Source organism: Poecilia reticulata, unplaced genomic scaffold (assembly GCF_000633615.1).
Source record: "Poecilia reticulata strain Guanapo unplaced genomic scaffold, Guppy_female_1.0+MT scaffold_125, whole genome shotgun sequence".
In the NCBI taxonomy this organism is placed as follows: domain Eukaryota; kingdom Metazoa; phylum Chordata; class Actinopteri; order Cyprinodontiformes; family Poeciliidae; genus Poecilia; species Poecilia reticulata.
In genome coordinates this window covers 674,318-679,979 of record NW_007615013.1, presented here as the reverse complement: position 1 = coordinate 679,979, position 5,662 = coordinate 674,318, and the positions used below count along the sequence as shown (strand labels likewise).

The window sequence follows — 5,662 nt, the reverse complement described above, 5'->3', positions numbered from 1 at the left end:
GTGTGTGTGTGTGTGTGTGTGTGTGTGTGTGTGTGTGTGTGTGTGTGTGTGTGTGTGTGTGTGTGTGTGTGTGTGTGTGTGTGTGTGTGTGACATGACCTAGCTGTGGTTAAAAACAGGAGTTGTAAGTAGAGTTAATAAAGGCTTCTGGAGCAGCATCTTCCTCTGGTGGTTTGACCCCCTCCCCTTTTCTGCTTCCTTATTTTCTGCATGTGTGTATTTCAGTGTGTGTGTATTTCAGTGTGTGTGTCTCTGTGTGTGTGTTTCAGTGTGTGTCTCTGTGTGTGTGTTTCAGTGTGTGTGCTTATCTGTGTCTGTGTGCAGAAACTAGACATGCACCTGATCACCGGTTTGGAGCCACAGAGTTTCTCAGTGTCTGATTTTGTTTGCATATTTTAAGCCATTTATGCTGAAATATTATTTCGTAAAATAGAAAATATTCTGAAACATTAAACAAGTTAATTACCTAATTTATGTTTAGAGGAGTAAAATAATTTGTTTTTGTTTATTAAGCAATGATTAGCAATCTATTTTTATTGACCAACAAATTTGCTTTCACAAGTGGAGCATTGCAGAAAATGTTGGTAAATTTCATCATTTGAAATGTGTGGCGCTGAGAGAAGAAAGAGCAGAGGATGTTGGACCCGATCTGATCAGTGTGGCAGACAATTAGCTTCTATTTTTAAACATTTGTTTGTTAATCTGATCATAAATTGATCAGTGAATCTGTAGTTTTTGATGAAATCTTCAAAACTCACAGGTTTCTCTTTACTTTTCTACTTTGTGCTTTTTATTCAGACTATTGGCAGCAAAGCAGCCCACAGCATGATGCTGCCACCGCCCTGCTAGTGGTGAGAAGCAGGATTAGATGTTCATGCTTTACTTTTAAACGTTATATTGTTGTAGTTTTGTTTTGCTCAAGATGCAGCACAAAGTAAAAATCAAAACTAGATTGAGGTCGTTAGTAAGAACAAGGGACTCCGTGACCTTTGACCTGACATGACTTTCTTTCTTTCTTTCTTTCTTTCTTTCTTTCTTTCTTTCTTTCTTTCTTTCTTTCTTTCTTTCTTTCTTCTTTATGATGATGAATTATTTTTGATTCTGAGGACAAAGAGAAGAAATAAACGTTTATTTATTTTAGTTTTAAATATCGTTTCACTCCCATGTCGTCTAATCGTTCCTCCCTGGAACCAGGAATATTCCTGTTTGTTGCCGTAAACGAATCTGGGTTCTGCTGGACCTGAGCGGCTCCACTTCCCCTCCCTCTGGGTTCTGTTTGGATATTTAGGTCCGATGGAGGAAAACCTGGTAAATCTTTGCTTCCTGGCCCTGAGAGTGCAGCTCCAGCAGAAGATCCTCCTTCCCTTTGTTGCTCAGACTTGGATGGTTTGAATCGGGCAGACAGCCAAGCTGCAATCCGTGCACCTCCTGACTTCATCTGAAATTAGAAATGAGAAGTCGGCTCTCTGGAGAGGATGAGCGCCACTTTCACACGGCGCCGCATGCATGCAGGAGAGCATGAAGTGACAATGTCAAAATATCAACACCTCTTTTTTTGTACTTCTGGGTCCCGGCGTGCAGGGAATGAAGAAGTAACAGCACTAGTTAATTCCCCTCTCTGAAAGGTGTGACATGTTTAAATGTAATGACTTGGCTTGCTGAACTGAAACCAAACACTGCTTTAAACCACAGAGGTGTCGTGGATGGGAGCCGAGAAAGAAAGGGCGCACGGAGGCAAAGGTTTCTTATCCAAATTAATACAGAGCCTCGCTTTTCATCAAAGCCTTTATTGAGTAATATAGACTCACAATGGCTCTTTCAACATTCTCTTGGCAAAAGGCTGCAGCAGATTCATGTCCGCTTTTTTTCTCCACACCAAACATTTTCCTTATTCGGCGCTCCTATCTGGGAGCGGGTTCCTGCTATTCATCTATTCCCCTCGCATCGCGCCTTTCTGGAGCCATCTTTTCACTGACAGCCTCCCTCTCCTCAACCTCCCCTGGTCACCGGGGAGCTCATTCTTAGTCGCACAAAAAACGTCCGTCACGGATTGCCTTCCTCCCGTCTGCCTGTGAATTAGCTGTGTGATTACACTGAGCTAGTGGGGTAAAGCCCGCGCCCGGATTAGGGGCTGCTGGTGCCGGGGCCAGGCGGGCCGCGGACGGACCGACGGATGAACGCTCCGACGGGCTAACTGGCCACAGAGGAGGGCAGAGTCAGGATCTGCATGGCATGCAGTTGTCACTTTGGCACATCGCACTGATACTGCTGCAGGGAAAGGCCAGCCAGATGGAGCCGCAGCCAGGAAGCCACAAAGCGGACAGAGTCCGGGCTTTGGACGGTTATTTTTAGTTCTGACGGCTGTGGGGGGGGGGAAGGAGGCTGACATTAAGTTAAGAGGAACTAGATTCTTCTGTGCAGTCGGACGATTCGTCTTTGTGTTCAAATGTCAAGGAATCAGAAATAGATTCATGGAAATCAACAAATCCTGGAAGTTTATTGATTTGTGAGCCTCCAGTCCTGGTCATGGACGTCTGAGGATCCGTCAGCAGGACCAGGATGTCGGATACGTTGGTGCTGATCTTCATCCCGGCTGCTTCACACTCACAACCTGAAGTTCAGAACCACATCGTCTGCAGGACGTTCATATCAAACATAAAACTTTCCTGTGTTTCCTCGTCTTTGGCTGCTAATTGCCAAACTGTTCTGACAGCATCGCTCTTGCACAACAAGATTAATGGCTGGATTTGCTTCAGAGTTACGTCACTCCATTGTTTACGGAGTGACTGCAGACAGGGCCGCCTTTCTTCAGCTCCGTCTGTGAGAACGAGACCAACCAGCTCTGTCTTCACTTGCTCAGAATCATTTCTAATGTGTGTGAACCATAAATTAAGATGACAAATGAAGTGGCGTGCTGTGTGTGTGAGCCAACCCAAACACGGGGGCCGACATCCAGGAAACGTGGTAGAAAACAAACCTGGCTCTGGGTTCTGCCTGCAAAGCCCAAACCGACCCGTGGGAGCGTCTCTGATGGGGCGAGCGCAGGATGAGAGGAAGCAGAGGACGGATGGATGGAGGAACGGTTACAAAGCAACAGCCACAAAATCGTCCCTTTAACATCAAGGGCAACGGCGATTATGAAGCTTTGCTCTGCTCTGGCGGCGCAGTTAGTCTGCGTAGAAGTACAATAAAGATAGCGAATTATGACTGAGATGTATTTCTCCCGCTGAGGACGGTGTGAAAGCTCCCTTCATTACCTTACGCAATTTGATTTTTGTGAAATCTAAGCAGAATTTTTAATGGTGTGCCACACTGCTCAATAATTCCTGTGATAAGAGGCGGGCAGAATGGGAGTGCAACGGCCTGTGTAAATCTGTGACTGAGGACAGGGTGGTTATCGCCGCCCCAGCCTCCATCCTTCCCTCGCTCTCTGCTCTCATCCCTCACTTCCTCCCGTTTCCTGCTCTCTTTGTCCACATTTAGGACGCTCACCTCGTCCTCCTCTGGCGTCTCGTAGCAACACGCTCCCCAGCGCCGATCGATCGTCTGCGCCTTTGGTCGAGCTCATATGATTCCATTTTTATCTCGTCTGAAGCGTTTCCGCCTCTTGTTGTCCTTTTTAATAAAAGCAGATAAAGCCGGGCTTCATTAAAAAGGTCAGCGGTTGTTTATGTTGCTGTGGAGGAGCCGGAGGTTTGCAGAAAGACCTTGGATGTATATCAGCGTCCATCAGGAGGGGACCTTTCATTACACTCCTATACTAATAATGTTAAAACACACACACACGCAGGGCCGAGATAAGGCTCGCCTTTAAAAGCGGATGCATTATTTAACACAGCAGCTAATGGCCCAGATTGTCCTGTAACAATTGAATAACATCGGCTGATAACGCCGAGCCTTTGCTCTGCACCTTTTAAAGGACGGCCCTGTGGAAGTGCAGATAGCGCCGCTGCACCAGGGAAGAATGAGAGCCAGTTGCTCCATCATAAAATAAGATCGCAGCCAGAGGTCCGGACCTGAGCAGAAGAGAAACGGGGCAGGAATCAATAACCTGCTGGTTAGTATTAATCTGGCATCGATAAAGCCTGGATCTTTTACTTTTCATGGTAATGGCTCCAGTCGTCTCCTAAAGTGCCTCTCAAGTGCTTAAAGGGATCCTGATAGCATCTTATCAGGCAGCCGGGTCAGCAGAGGCAGGCAGGAACCGGCCGGTCCGAGTGAAGGTCACCAACCACTGGGTCCGGTTTGATCCTGGACTGTGGTTCCGTCTGTAGAACCTGGTTGTCGGCCTTCAGCCACACAGCCAAACGCTTCCTCTGTAAACAGGCGGGGTCGCGACCTCTGATGCTTCAGCCGGGTGTTGGTGTCGTCGCCGTCGTGTCGTCTTCATCAGATCCAGCGATTTGTTCGGCGCTGATCCATCGTCCTGGAAACGGAACAAATATCTGCCTTCAGTTTGAACTTATCCATTATCCGTCCGACGGTGGGCGGCCAGAAGCTGAACGCTCTGACCCTGAAGCACTCATCATAAACATTAGCTTGGCTAAAGCTAATGCTAACGCACTAGCTTCAGTTCCGTACACCACTAAATGAACTAAATGAATCTTTTCTTCTCTAATATCCTCGTTTGGTTTCTGATGCTGTGAGTTTGTATGGAAGAACCAGGAGAGGAAGTGGAGCCGTTACGTAATCACTTCAAAATAAGAGCATGATTTAAACTTTGAACTCCTGGAGAAATCTGAACAGTTCAGAACCAAAACTTGAACAAAATGTCGAAATTTATTCACCTGAGAGTCGAGAAAACAGCCGAGTAAATAAATGACGCTTTAAAGAGAATTTATTTACAGGAAGCTAAAGGTTTTCAAAGCTAGCAAAAGTGCTAAATGAAAAACTAGCTTCCCTGTTAGCATGCTAATGGATTAGCTGAAGTGTGCTCACCACTGCAGCCATTATCAGTTTATTAGTCCTTTAGCACAGAGACATGTTTTCATGTTTATCAGCAGAGAAACTAATTAATCTGAGAAAATTAACATTGAAACACCCAAAATATACAACAGAAAATCAGTTCAATTATTAGAAAATTAGCGATGATAAAAGAATAACCATCATTTTTATCAAACTAATCGAATTGAATCAGTTTGAACAGATTTCAAAGGTAAAACCAAAACAAAACAAACTGATGATTGTCAGAATTTATTCCTGTAATTTAAACGACTCGGCATCCTGTCATCAAATCTGATATTTTCAGTTTTCTCACACATTTCCCATATAATAACCTGAACTTTAATAAAACCTCAGCTTTCAGGTCAGACGGTTCACCTGTAATTATCAGTCGGAGTGAACAGATTCCATCTCAAATCTTGGCTTTAATCGGCCTTTAATAGACCGTTTTAGCGTCTTCCTGTGGGATCTGTCTACAGACAGCAGCTACTGCATAAAGTAAGTTTGCCTGCTTGGACTAGACCGTTTTGGATTTACTGCCACCGTGTTTCTGCTCCCCACAAAGAAAGTCTGGATCTGAGCGACCGGTGGGACGAGAGGTCCTCCCAGCAGGGAGTCTGAAGGGAAGAGCCGCACCACAAATACTGTTACTGTGTGTGTGTGTGTGTTACTGTGTGTGTGTGTGTTGCTGTGTGTGTGTGTGTTGCTGTGTGTGTGTGTGT

The 5,662-nt window shown here is 45.4% G+C and overlaps 1 long non-coding RNA gene across 1 annotated transcript; it reads right to left on the bottom strand.

The window, feature by feature from the left end:
• Nucleotides 1-1,189: 1,189 nt before the first annotated feature.
• LOC108165899 (uncharacterized) lies at nt 1,190-5,039 on the bottom strand. The gene is made up of 3 exons (XR_001776234.1): nt 4,098-5,039; nt 3,492-4,015; nt 1,190-1,437 (listed from the first exon to the last, which is right to left on the bottom strand). It is a non-coding gene; the product is annotated as an uncharacterized LOC108165899 (long non-coding RNA).
• Nucleotides 5,040-5,662: the final 623 nt, after the last annotated feature.